Source organism: Camponotus floridanus, unplaced genomic scaffold, assembly GCF_003227725.1.
Source record: "Camponotus floridanus strain SB8 unplaced genomic scaffold, Cflo_v7.5 scaffold31, whole genome shotgun sequence".
Lineage (NCBI taxonomy): Eukaryota > Metazoa > Arthropoda > Insecta > Hymenoptera > Formicidae > Camponotus > Camponotus floridanus.
This window is the reverse complement of record NW_020229448.1, coordinates 906,289-921,803: the sequence shown is the minus strand read 5'-3', so window position 1 is coordinate 921,803 and position 15,515 is coordinate 906,289.

Sequence of the window (15,515 nt, the reverse complement as noted above, 5' to 3'; positions counted from 1 at the left end):
GCGACAGGCGCGTATAGTGACGTGTGACGGGGCCGAATCACGTGCCGATTACGCTTTAAGTTTCCGCGTCCTTGATGTCATCGTTCGTTTAAACGCGCGGGAACAAAGGGCGCGAACTACCCCTTTGACAACTCCATTCTTATCCTCGACAACTTGGCGCGAGTCGTTAAACGTCGAGCGACTCTCGATCCACGCGACACATTTCGATATCAACGCTTGGTCGCTTCGCGATCGATCCTCGGATGATTCGGGACAAACGTTAGGCGCGACAAACAACGTCGGATCGAAACGTCTGTCCGACTGCGTAGCAGACGACATAATCGGAAGGCATGGAAACGCGCGAGCTCGATTTCGCTGGCGCTGTCGTCGATACCCTCGCTCGCTACCCTCGTCACTTTCGTCGTCGCCACGTCAAAGGTGTTCGCTACCGTAGGTGGTGCGGCCGTTTCGGTCCTAAGTAACGCCGTGTCACTCCGAAGATCCAGAAGCGAGAGGAAGAGTCGGAATAAAGTGGGGGGTTTATGGGTTTGCATCCTATGTACTCCATCGTATCCCTAGTTATGGCTCCACGACAAAACCCACGTGTATAACCTTCTTCCCCGTGACGTTACTCTCTTCTACTCTATATCCAGTATATAATTCTATCCGCACGCGATACATATCCTATATCGCGCGCATGTATATGTATATGCTTACGAAAGCGTATCAACGTGCGGCTGATACGAGTTCATATAACCAGTAACCCTCCTGAGTCTTGTATGCAAACGTTGAGTGCATTTTAGTAAAATTGAGTTGCTTCTTCACCGGATTATACCAATCTATTCCAACCTACGTCTTACGCCGAAGTATAATATTCGCATTTTGATCACGCGCGATTTGAAAATTTATACTTTAAATATTATATTCGAACGCGCAATAAAACCTTTTCGTTAGATTAAAAAAATATATATAATCCCGTGTATAATTTTAAATTAAAGCATATTGTTATAACCCATGCAACACAGAACATTGAAGTAATATTGCGACAATATTGCAACAATATTAATAATATTGCTGCAATATTCTATGCTGTGTGGGAAATAGATTTTTAGAACAATATTTGTGCATTGTATATTTATGTGTATTAAATATATAATACATGAAATATAATCTATATCTTGTTGGCATTTTGTGACAAGCAACATTTCAGTTTGATGTCTCAGTTTTATTAATATCATTATACTCTATTGCACGAGTCCTTAAGTATACAAATAAATTTACTCAGCAAGTTTCTGTAATAAAATATGCATGTGAAAAAATATATAAAGCTTCTATACATGTACAAAATTATTATACACGAGTATATGTCATGTTGCATGTCAGATAATGCTAAAACAAAAAGGAGCTATATAAAGATGTCATAAGCCAGCGGTATGCGGTAGCTAGATTCCTTTCGGAATAACTGGTGACGTCAGAAAGGCGGGAAGCGGCAGTTGTCGGTAAAGCAGAGTACTATTACACATTATCGATTTGAGGCGCGTAGCATGATCGTAAGATTCAAAAGTGCACAAGATACACGCACATTTTTTTATTTTGGTCCAGCGTCTCAGCTCTGTAAAATTATTAATAATTAAAATTTATTCAAAATAATTTTAATTAAAATTACTATCGATAATCCATCTAAACTGAATTGAACCGAATATTTAAAATACATAACAATCATATATTGCTTGGATATTTTCCAGTCCAAAAAATTTCTAATAATTCCTAGAAATATAGTGCAACACCTGGGTGCTAGGATGCTAAACGCATCCTGAACCCATCCCCATCGAAGGAAGAAAGAAGGCAGAAAGAAGGATGATTGTAGAAGAATCGCGCTGGAGGGATGGAAGCGCATGTCGCGATGGTCTGGAGGGAGAAACGCTGGGCAAACGGCGGCCATGATGGCATGGACAGACCAATGGTTGCGTCTGTTCGAGCTGTTACTGAATAATGGCCGCGCGGATCCGCCCAATGTAAAACCCGATGGACGTTACGCTTATTGGATACGAAAGCATTAAAAATTTTATTGCGTGCCTGGCAGTTACACCCCGCTTTTGAAACTGTCCCCTGCTATGATTCCGTCCCCTCTCCCTCGCTACTGGTAAAAAGCCGGTGAACCGATCTGTGGAAGCGTGCAGTTTCTTTAAAAAAAACGACGTTCCCTCCCCCGCCTGAAGAATGTACCTCACGAAATTTACTTGTCTCGATAAACACAAGCTCGATTCACTGATGAACTTACATATCATTCGTTACTAAGTTTGTTATGCAATATGCGTAATATAAATGTCGGACAATACGAGATTGATATATAACGCAAGCTTGTGTGATACAATTGGAATAATCGACTGTTTTTAAAGCACAATGTAACATTAACTTGATACAATATTTTTGTACATACAATAAACATATAATAAAAATAGTCATATAATAAAAACATATAATAAAAATAATCATAGAATAAAAATAAAATATGATCATGTTATCATTTTTATCTTTTTCCTAGAAATATAAAAGTTAAAAGATCTCTCTGCAAGTATGCATTATTGATAAATAATTTCTTATAAAATAAATGTTAAATATATAATTAAAATATAAAAAATAAAATTAAAAAATTTAATACAATGATATTCATAGGAAATGTATTTGGTATGATAAAAATAACACATGCATTAATTTATTCCTTGTAGTTATTATATAACACAATAATTATAATATAGATAAGATAGTTAATAGTCCCTTAGCGCGAATAAAATCATTAATAATAATTGCAAAATAATTATTTTTAATAACATTAAAGAAAAGAATCAACTTTAATATATCTACAAATTGTTGTTATAGGCAACTAAATATTCATATTCAACAGATAACGTTGTGTAACTTGAATATCACTTGGACAACACAATTCTTATAAAGTGTAAAAATAGCCTTATGTTTAACGCAAAAAAGTGCAATGTTTTTTCCCATGTTACATTTTATCAGATGTAAATGTAAATTTACTGTTGCATAAATTAGCATAAAGCGAAGTACAACTCGCGTATTAGAGTGTCTCATAGTGTATCTCTCAAAATATATTATTCTTTAGAATATAAATCCACACTTTACTTCCGTCGGTTGTATGTCGTTTAAATTTTTAAAAATCATAAAATATGATTATTCATAACTTATTTCTTTCAAAAAGAAACAAAATTATATATCACAAATTAATGCAAAATTATATATCACAAATTAATGCGTAGGTGGAAAGATACAAATTTTTATTACATATATTTCTTATTTTGATGTACAGATACACAGAAATCATTGACAACAGATCGCCAATTTATCAAATTTATAATATTATTGCAACTTGTAACACGGCATTTTATTCATCAAATCATAAACGTATTTTAAATGTGAAAATAATAGTGTACAATTGAATTTTTTTATTTCTTTTATATTAATCTTTTATAAATCATGAGATGCGTAAATCAATCATGAAAATTTTCATTTATCTTGTCGAATGGTTTATTTATAATTGGATCGAGAAAAATCAAGAGACTGCATTAAAATAACAATTATAGAACCTGCCTTATATATAAATTGCATTGCATTGCGTGTCGCTAATTATTTCAGTTTCTAATTACTCTCTCATATAAGCTATGTTTTTCCGATGATATGCGATAACTTCATCGAAATGATTAACGTACAATTATGTAGGTAGTAATTATGGCTGACATCATACTTTATTCATTCGTTCTCGATTATCGTGCTTATCTTGTAATCGTCGGTTGTCAACTTTCATGTCAGTTATGTAAAAAAATTAGCCATGATCACATAAAATAATTTTTATTTCGCAGATGATAGATCTGAATGCGTAGTGTGAACACGTAATAATGGAATAATAAATCTTATCGAACAATTTGCTGATGATAATTGTGAGATATTCTAGTGTGAATTAGGAATTTTAAATCCCAGATAATAATTATCCCTTACAATGTGTATATACTACGTGTAGTAATGAAAATAAAAATATGAAATGCAGAGAAATATTATAAATTAGATGTATCGCAGAAAAATATAATAAATTGTAGAGAAATATTCTAAATTGGATATATATTTCGGAGAATTAATATACTCACCTGTGTGTCGATGATAGATGATTTTTTGATAGATGATATCTTACAGTACCACATTTTATTAGGATGCAAACACAATACATCCAACACTGTCGCACGTATTATTCTTCTACGTAACAGTATATACGTTCGGTTCATTGACTCTCGCGTTTATTTTATCAACAAACACCTAGATCCGTGTTAAGTTTCCGTTTCTTGCAACACATAAAAGAGAAAGATATCTGTTTGATATCGTTAATTAAACAAATGAAATATTAAGTTATTTTTACATATAACAAATATTATTTAAAATTTCTCGCTATTTATTTATAGTAACATATCTATAATTTTCGAATTTTTATATCGTTCTGATTTTTAAATTAGAAATCCAGATAAGAATTTAATTATAATTTATGCAATTGCATAATCAAATAACTTTATAAAATAAACAAATTCGTGAATCGAATTGGTGTGAATTTGTGAACTATTCTATATTTCTTTCTTTTTTTATCAAATTTTTTTTATATTTCTTAATAAAATCATATATTAAACATAATCAATCGTTTTAGCTCTCATTCAGTAAAATATAATTGATTTATTTCACATAAAAAAAATAATATAATCACAAAATTAAAATTTAAAACATTGAAAACACTCTCGAGCATTTAATAAATTCGTGTACATGTATTATTCAACGACAACTAAACGTATTAAAGAAAATCAAGAGTAAAACACAAAGGATCACAAAATATTTCCAAATTCTCTCAATTATTTTCAAAAATTTTGAAACACCATCGTTACGCTCTCTTGCTTGACAATATTCTGCAATTTTTATTTCAGTTAATCACATTCGGTCACAGTTTATTTCTCTCAAACTCGACAACAAAGCGGTAGTACAATGTCTGCAAAGTTGTACAATCTCGAAAATAATCATAAGCAGCCTGTTCGCGTCACTTAAATAATTCGCGGAATAATATCTGCATCTGTTAATCTCGACGACACGCGAAGAATGCAAAATCACAGCGTGACATCGAATGAGTCGTGTTGTTTATTCATTTTCGTAGGACAGGTCAGGGAATCGAGCCGGAATCAAGACCGTCCATGATACTCGTACATCGTAAATTCCTCTACTGACATGACACGTAACGCATGCGTCGCCTGCGTCGCCTGCATCTTCGTCTCTCGAAAGCGCGAAAGATGACAAGATGATATTATTTATTTTTTTTCTTTCGGATGTACGTAGGAAGCCGACAACATACCGCGGAATGGTAGCCGGGGGCGACCATGTGCTTCGCGAGGCTCACGAACGTAACTGCGCGTGCGCCCTTCGCCTAAGCTTGACCCCTACGCACGTCACAGATGAGAAGAGTTCTTCCATCGCTCTTCCCCCTCGTTCTTGTCGTTGTACGGTCGTCCTCTCCCAACCTGGACGCGCGAGCTATGCACGCGGAGAGACGGATACGCCGTAAAACTCCGCCGAGTCAACTAAAACAACCCCCTGAGTCATGAGCGTGTAGGTGTGAGAGAAAGAGAGAGGGAGAGGAAAGAAGGAAAGAGAGCTCTTGGAGAGTGAGGTTTTGCGAGATTACATGTTTGTTCAGTAACACATTGTGTTCTTGCACAAAGGAGGCTCCGTCTTCTGCTGCCTCTGCTACGATATTATTACAAATTTTATATACTCGCCGGTTTTTATATCCACTCGTAACTTCTGACCGAATTTTTTTAGAACGTCTTATAAGATTTTTATAAAATTAATAAATTGCAGAGCCGACATTCTAGTAAATAAGCATTATACGTGCATTATAAATATAAAGTTCTGATCAATTTTTTTTAAATATACATATATTTTTTTATTCCTCTTAGAAGGAATTTTATTCCTCTTAGAAATATATGTCTGTGTATATAATATTATAATGATATCTTAGGAAAGTAATAAAAAAATCAATTTGTTCAGCATTTAAATAAGGAATATCGTATATAAAAATTTATAATTTGATTAATATATAATATGTAAAGATTATGTAAAATGAAAAATGCGTAAATATAACAGATATAATTTTAAATTAATAGTATTCTCTCTCTTTACATGTTTATACATTGTTTATCATTTTAATTGTATATATCTGTGACATATTGCGCAAGTATCTTTGATTAATTTCTTGCATAAGAAAGAGATGACCTTTAATAACAAAAAGATGTAGCCTGTATATCTAACAATAAGACCTGTATATCTCGACACTGCAAATGAAATTAATGACAACGATTCCATCTTAAATCAAAATAGCGACATTTATGCATATTTCTTTAAAAAGTTCATCGAAAGAGTTCACACTTTTTCTTTCAAATTGTTTATTGTCCATTTGAAAAAGTATATAAGAGAGTTAGAGAAAGAGAAAGGAAGAAGACCAAATTTTGAATGTTACAACAGGTTTTCTTCTCTTATTCCGAATAAACACTATCATTTATCAGTCTTGAAATGCCTTATGTTTTTAATGAAACATCGACATAAATTTGACATAAATTTAATTTGATAAAACTCAATAATAACATAAAACTATTCGAAAATGCCTATTATTTATTTCGTTCGTAAAAGCTTGCTGATTTTCCGATGCATTCGGATCGAAAAATTAATATTTAGAAAACCAACAATAGTCAAGCCTCAAGTTTAAATAGACGAAGAAAGAAATCTTTCACACCGATTTGGCAATAAATGTAGATTAGTGCGATATTATTCCGCATGGAAAACACCTTGAAATGTATGACGAATTTTTTGGCCTCGACGATCCGGTGAATGTCCGGCGAAATTATGTAAACACGAAGCGCATGAAGATCGCGAACTGCACCGACACGAGTTACCACTGATCTCCCGACTCTCGCCGCGTTCCGGGAACATTCCGTGCACCGGAGATGCATCCCCTTTTACGCACTTGCTCCGACCGCCGCTGCTGAGTTTCCTTTACAGGTATACCCATGCGCACTGCACGAAAAACGAAAGAGGCAGCATCCCGTCGAAGAAGGTGAACCTTATTCGTGTATCGAACATTCGCGTCACATAGGTAGATAACCGGTGGACACAAAGGTTACGAACCAATGGCGTCAGGGTGGGCGGTTACGCCGCGGAATCTCTTTATTTTTCATGAAAAATGCACATTCCCATTAATTTTCACGTACGAAATACGACGATAATGTTTGTTGCCGCCGTGCGATTTTACGTGGGATGCGACATTTATAAAGCTTTCGAAGGATACTTCAATATAACAATGTACGTAATTGCACAACCTTCCCAGCCTTTCTCAATTACTACAAACTAAAAAATCATTCAGATAAATTTAGATGCAAATTTTGTTCTTGTGTTGACGTTTATAAGTTGAAAAAAATTATCCAGCATGTTTTTCTTTCCATTTTATTTTTTTATATAAATTGTCTATCTAAAAGTGGCAGGCAATTTTCTAAAGAAGGGTAAAGATAGCACGGCATTTACGTCATTAGTTATTTTGGTTGGTATGCACTTTTGTGCAGGAACGATTGTAGAAATAAAATTTAAATACGCTGTTGTCGTGAATTTTACAACTGAAATAAAATATAAAAAAATCAAATTGACTATCTCCCTATGTTTCAATCTTCTAAAATACTTTAATTTTAACGCAGAAGTGAGATAAGCTTCCAACTTAATACTGCGAAGGGTGCAGTGTACCGTGGAATAACAGATTATTCTTGGAAAACCTTCATTTTCACAGTCAAACAATACTAAAATCACAAATAACTCGCTAGTGTGTTCACAAAGAAAATGACGTATCGTAACATCTGTGCTTTACATGTGTAGAAGGATATACAATTTCGTTTGGACATACATGTTGCATTTTTTGTATCTTTGACTCATCTTGTCCAATTATTATTGACAGGATTATTTACATATTACTTTTAGTGTCTTAAATATTTTTTTATTCATTAGTCGATATAATTATTGATTACAACAAGAATTTATATTGTTTATGGTAACATTTTAAATTAAATGAAAAAAGTTATTTCATTTAAAGCTGTCTTGATTTCAAAGAAATTTGCTGATATCGTAGATAAAATATCATTAATATTCTAATTTATATATATTTTTTTGCGCAAATACAAGTTATAGACACAAATTATTGTAGGATATTATTAAAATTACAGTTTCTCTAAACATTTCTCTACAATATAAATAAAATTCTTTTAAATGTCAAAAGAGGGAGAGAAAGGAACAAATGCTAAGTAAAAAATTAAAATTGATAGGATCTTTGTTCAAACGCGGTATGTCCTGAAGCTCGGTTTTCAAAAGGGTAAACGTATAAAAACTCAGGTCTAAATTGGAAACAACCTACTTTCACTTCATGAGATTCATCTAGCGGCTACATGAAAACTTTACTATGAAAAAATAACACCCTACCCATACGCTAAGCAAAAGAAAGCAAAGAGAAAGTTGGGAAATTTCTTATACAAGTATACTATTTTATATTTTAATATCAATGAAATATTCCGGGAAATATTGAATATATTTTGCAGAAAAATTCACTTGTTAAGTTTATATATTAATGCAAAAAGAGACCGATTGTTTACAATTCTTTTTCTAAAAGAAGCTAATTTTATAATTTTATATTTCTTTTTACATTCAAAAAACATTCTTTATTAAATTAATTTTTATTGCCGTTAGTATATATTGAGAAGATTGTAAATTGTCAACTTTTACAATGTCAATTTATAATTTATCCATTTATCACGTTGATTATGATATTATAAGATTATTATATTAGAGACAATTTAATGCAATTTTTAATATAATTAGAAATGTGAGCGTAATAATTTTCAGATTAAAATGACGATTATTTGTAAAATGTAGCGTATATGTATATGTATATATGTATCGATTTAAATATATTTACACGTATACACACATGCATATACATGTATTTGTTTAGAAGGTTTTCACGTGCAACCGACTAAGCTTGCTTATCCAAGTTCAGCACATAAATTAGATTGAATTATCGCCGCTTAATAAACAAGGATATACTTTGAACGATACGATGCGTTACATGACGCCATGTAATATTATCACTTTAGACATAGAATATTTATGTATTTACAAGAAATGTGAGAAAACATCTCAAGATTATTTAAGCTTTCCTTTTTCTCTCTTTTCTTCATTCTATTTATCTAATTCTACCCAAATAGGCGCAGAACTTTGTAATAATTTTCGGATTCTATAGCTTGAAGATGATTGATATGACAGGGAATATTATTTTCACGAAAAAACATAAAAGTACCGTTTTGACGTAATTATTTTTCTTGTAATATTACTGAAAGACCTGCAATATAATGTAAATATTTAATCGCGTAATAAAATTTCATGTTATATGTTTAAATTTAAAAACTGCGACAAAATTTATGATTAGACGCGATCGAACATTAGAACCTTGATCAGCAAATTTACTTAATGTATTCAATTTGAAATATAATGATCCATTATTTCATCTGTCTCATTCTATATTTCATTGTTACATCTGTCAGTTTTTATTTATTCCATCTTTTCTCTCACTAACACCCTCTTAATTTGATATAATCTATTTTGCTGAAATATATACATAATATAAAATTATTTATCATATATGTATATTATAAAGTGGTATAATAATTATTTTATTTAAACTTCGAATTATAATTACTTGGAAAGATCACATTTTTAAGAGGGATGTCTTCGACGTATCTAAAGTGAAGATTAAAATATATTATATCCATTCAAAATTCGAGACTACCTGCGTGATTATTTTCGTGCATTGCATTTAAGATGCACATACGAGTCACATGTGCAGTCCGTTAGCGACTAGCTGCTGGGCGTGACCAACAGCCATTTCCGACATCTCTACCAATCGATAAGGCTCGCGTCCCTCCACATCGTTCTCGAGCAATCCCAAGGCTCGTGGAGGAATTCACGAGTTTCCCCCTCTCTCGTTGCCAGGATCTTATCCTCCGCGCTCTGGACCTCGTCGGCGACGAAAAAATATCCTCTAATTGGTTGCTCGAACGACAGGATTTGTTTATTCCGCCAGTTTTACTACTTATCGCGCATCGACAAACATGCCATTAACTGTTCTTGATAAAATAATTAGCGACTCTTGGTGGATTTATTTCATTTTTTTTGCTCAAACTGTCGTGTCTTCTCGAATACCTAATATCCTTGATTAATCGTAAAGATGCACCGACTAATCGTTTATTTACGGGATTTCTATAAAGAATAATAATATTTAACTTGACGGCATAAATTATACTTGTATGACACATGGTTTGATTATATTAACAATTAAATTTCTAAATAAGAAATAAGTGAGCATAATCCTTTTATATAATGTACATCGACTTATGTAGAGTAATAAATGGATAAATTCAAAGATCGATTTGTAAGGGGGTGTACAAACTCTACATAATTTGAGAAACCAAAGACATTTATCAATTTATTACAATAAATTGGATTTTCGCTTGAAATATATTGACGAAGAGATGGGATTGGCTCTCATTCGCTGCTCTCTCCCTTGAGTTGCGTGCGGTTAAATACATGTATAAATACACCAGTCTCGAGAGTAACCTTGCTCAAGATATAATCATCGTCGCACGTGATAGCTCGTTGTGTGCTTACCATGAAGACTGGCGGCCCAGGATCCGCCGGTGGCGTCGACGGGGGCACCCTACGCACTCAACACCACGTGAGATTCTGACAGATCCGCGGCGGTGCTCGATCATCGCGATCATCGGCCGCTTTACCGACTCAGTACGGTTACCGTGGAAACTCTCGGCGCACATCACACTCTGACGGAAGAGGAATCTACGGCGGCGAGCAAAGGGGCAACCTTGAGGAGGTGGACCCGGCTTTCGCACTCACTTATTACCGAGGTACTTTATCGCGAGCTTCCGCGGCGCGGCACTTAATTACACGTTGACGTGACGTGACGTATGCGCAACGAGGCCGAGGCTCTCTCTTCCGGCTTTCCTTCGGCGGGGCCGGAAGACCGGCAGAACCGGGACGAACGATGGACGACCGATGGGCGGCCGATTCTTTGACGGATATCTCGCGAACCAGACGGAAATGCCGGCCGGATACAGCCGGCAATCGCGATGGAACGCCCGTATGTTCGGCGTTCGGCACACTATACGCCTTTGGCTTTGCTATACTATAAGGTAGTAAGTGAGTGAGAGACCAAGCCGAGACCCCTACCGGCGCAGCCGTACATCTTAGTATTATGGGCAACTCACATTGGAAGATACGCCATCAAGCATAGCCCTAGCGCGAGAGCGCGAGAGCGAGCGAGCCGAGCCGAGCGATTGTAAAAGTTTTAGGGACACTTTGCGAACACCCTCTCCCCTCTCCTCGCTCTCCGGTACGCCACCCCACGGAACCGCGCCCTGGTTCTCTCACCCCGCCGGTCGTGGACGACTAAAAACGTCGGAGAGAGAAAGAGAGATCCGGTGCCACCTCGAAATCCCCCTCCCGGTTCCCCCTCTCCGAGTCGGGAGCTCGACCACGCCAGAGAAAGATGGCGAGGGCCGGAAGAGAGAAGCCAAATCCGGGAAAGAGCGTGTCGGAGAGATACATACTCTTGCATTCGTGTGATTGTGATAATCGAGGAGGAAAAAATGATTCATGGAGGAAAGTAAAAAAATTAAAGAAAGAGTTGGCGCTTGGTCTTGGCAGAGAAAAAAAGCTAAAGTTGACGTTAATGATCTCTCTTTGATTATTCTCTCTCTCTCTCTCTCTTTCTCTCCAGTGGCCTTCGGAGAAGGACATCGCGACGCGCACCGAAATAAGATAAATAGAGATGCGCGTAGAGGATCGCGATGGTGTTGGAAGGAAAACGTTGTATCGATGCGCATCTTCATGGTGTGTCATCGTCGCCATGGGCGCGGCGCTCGGCCAGAAGAGGAGAACCGGCGAGAAGGAGAGGAGAGCGAGAAAAGGAGAGAGAAAAACTGTTTCTCTATCTATCCCTCGTAGGATCGAGGAGAGGGTGTTGAAAGAGAGAGAAAGACTCTTGGCGAAACCAAGACGAAGAGGAGGATTTTCTGCTAACGCGCGGCTTCTTGCTACTGTGCGGTGGCGCCCTCCGTCATCCGGCCAGAACCATGCATTTCTCCCACACTTTTTCCGGATTTCTATCTCCCAATCGGTTGGGTCTACCAGTCTGCCAACCGCGAATGCAGGAGACGAGGCTTCGATGCTGCCACAATGTGGTCGTTTTTGCTGTTTTTCTCTCTGGTGATCGACATCGATTCAATTCCCGACTAAATGATTCCTATTGTTTCATCATCAAATTCTCTGTTCATCAAGTGTTCAAATGTAGGTTCAAGAGATAAATGAGATTCAAGAGATTAATGAGATATTGTACATACGTTTGAAAAGAATTGCTACAAGAAAAAGAGAATGTTAATATATTTAAAGTAATAAAACTGCTCTCTTATCTATCTCATAATTTATTCAACGTTATGATAAAATGAAAATAATTGCGCTGGAGGCTTGCTATGGGTACATTGAACGATGAAATTCGCTTTAACAAGTTTCTGAAATCTTCAAGTTTGTCAAACGAATTAGCGAGTGTGTAATCTAATTCATTTCATCTTTCTGTAACGTATTTTAAAGTGGAATCTCCAATGAAAAAATTCTCTATTCATTCAGTTTTATGATTGCCATGTCATATTAAGCAGCGCTTTATATTTCTTTTTCTTTTGCTTATATGAAAAATCATTTAACAATTTTACTTTACTAGAGCCTTTATTTATCGCGTTTGTCTGAATAATCATCTTAAGAAAAATGTATTCATCATTCTATTAAATATATACATATTTTAATAAATTTATATATACGGGAAAAAATTTTATTTAACACAAGGTAACGTATCAGTAATCAATTTGTCCTCGCAGACCTTAATCTTTCAGGGTAAGATCTTAATAAATTTTAGGAAAAAAAATATAAATTAATACTTTATTTAATACTTCTTGATTTGAATATCTTGGATTCTGAAGAACACAGTGAGTTGAGACTGTTGTGTTTCAAGAAAGAGATGACAACAGACATTTTCGAGCAATTTTGCTCGCATATCACAAAAAATATTAAATCCCTAATATGGTTCTTTTCCACCCTGTATATATAATTTGCTATCTCTCTCATCGTTTCTTCTGGAATACATTTATATTCACCTAAAATTCTTCAATCTTTATTCAATGATTCATTAAAAACCATCTTCTCTTTATCGTACCGAATAAAAGACTCATTCACAAAGTTCCAAGCAAGAAAAGAGCAAAAATTTTGTTACAAACGAGCCGGCGTACCATAGAAATTCTTGACACGCACGATATACCTATCGCAAACTTGCAAACGGCAAAAGGAGCCCGCGGCGGGATTTCGCAAAAATTATTAACGTTATCCCCCGGTTGCGAATGGAAACGTGAGGAAACTTGAAGCGAAGATTTTACATGCACCCATGCGTTGGAACTGATGTACATTACATGAGTATGTTGCGATCGCGTCCATATTAATCCCAATTAAAGCGAGGATACGCGGGCAGGTTAAAAGGCTCCTCCTCTTCACAAACGCAGACGGGGATACGACGCGATATAATAAAATCGTAAAATGACGGCGCTGACCGTGCTCTGGCGATATTATCCGCTCGCGCTGGCAAGAGAACCGGCCATGAAGGAGACGGTCGTCCACACATGAAGCATAAAATACCCGGTTAAATGCGCCGAACGAATACGAAAAAGTCTAATATGAGGAACCCCGTACCACTTAGGGAAGAGTTGGAGAGTTTATGCCGCGGACGCTGACCAATCGGAGCATGGAATTTTGCGGGACGAGTAAATAAATTGGACAGGTCGCGGTGAGCTTCCTGGAATCGAGAAGACATCTCTCGCAATGCACATATATATATGTATACACGTACACTCTCGAAATACGTGCACACATGGCTGAAAGAAGCACAATGTAGCACAAAACGCGGAAATTTACTTGCTGTTTCGCGGCTTTTTCTTCGTGTTTCTTATCAGCGTTTTCCTCGGAGATTAAAATAAGCATGACACGTTATTTGCATCCTACATACAATGATATACGTACGAGTTTCGAGTTTTATTCCGTGGAGATTATACTTTATTGCAAAAAGCATGGCGCGTCGCGCTTGCTTAGGATACGTGTATAATTTAGAAATTTTAATATATAATATTTTATTGGAAATACCGAAGCGTTCTCTATTAACATCCACGTCGGGAGACAAGAAGATTATAAAGATCAATAAAAAATACGTGAGAAATATAATACATAAATGTCCGTTGCACGGGCTTTTTTTCTACTTTGGATAATCTTAGAAATATTTCTTTCGAGAGAAACGAAGCGGGGGAGAGAGAAAGAGCGCGTTTATTGCCGATTCCGTTCACACATAGCTACAAAGTAAGAACGGAGGACAGAGATAAAGAAGAACGAGAATCGCTAGATGGTATGGTAGGCGAACCAAGAGAAGTTCCACATTTCAGCAGCAGTCAACATGGTGGCCGAGGACGATTCTCCGGCGAGAGAGGCCAATGGACAACCGACGGTCTCATCCCACCCCATAATGCCCCATATACTTGGCAATTTATGCGCCGAAACGTATTAAATAGCTTTCTGCCCCCACCATGTGCGCGATCATCTTGAAGAGAGCACAAACTTCAGCTACAACGCACGCACGCACACGCATGCACAAACGGCGGCAACTATATATTAAAGCCAATATTTTAAATGCGATACACCTACATTGTAAATACCGGTGTTTTGTGCGATCCTTTCTAAGAATAGACCCAACTTGCGACATTCGGTCGCTGAGAAGCGCGGAGGCGATCATACAGCGTGGCAGATTCCAGTCTTTGTGTTGCGAAAAGCTTTCAAGGCCTCTTGCAACTTTGCGAAGAAGAATGTTGCGAGATGTATTTTGAGAAAGCACGAACTTTAATCTCGATAATCAAGCAGTAATCGGCACCGCAGATTAAATTCTAAGGAATATACGCTTGTAAAAATGCCAATTTGCATGAAATATGCGAATTTAGAAAATATAGAATTATCTGAGCTTTTCTTTCGCTTACGATTTTTTGACGTCATTTCACAATAGTCATGTAATGACAATGAAAATTTTTAGTATATTTTTCTATTCAACATCAATAGGACAAACAAAATTTTTATTTATTTTTAATTTTTAATTATTTTCTTAAAATTATAAATATTCTAATTAAATAATATCGTACATAAATTTTCATTTTATGCATGTATTTTCAAGTTTTCCGTTTTTGTTTGTGCAAAGCGAATAAGAATGTTTTAGTCATAAATGAAAAACAATTAATAAATGCAAAAATGTAAAAACA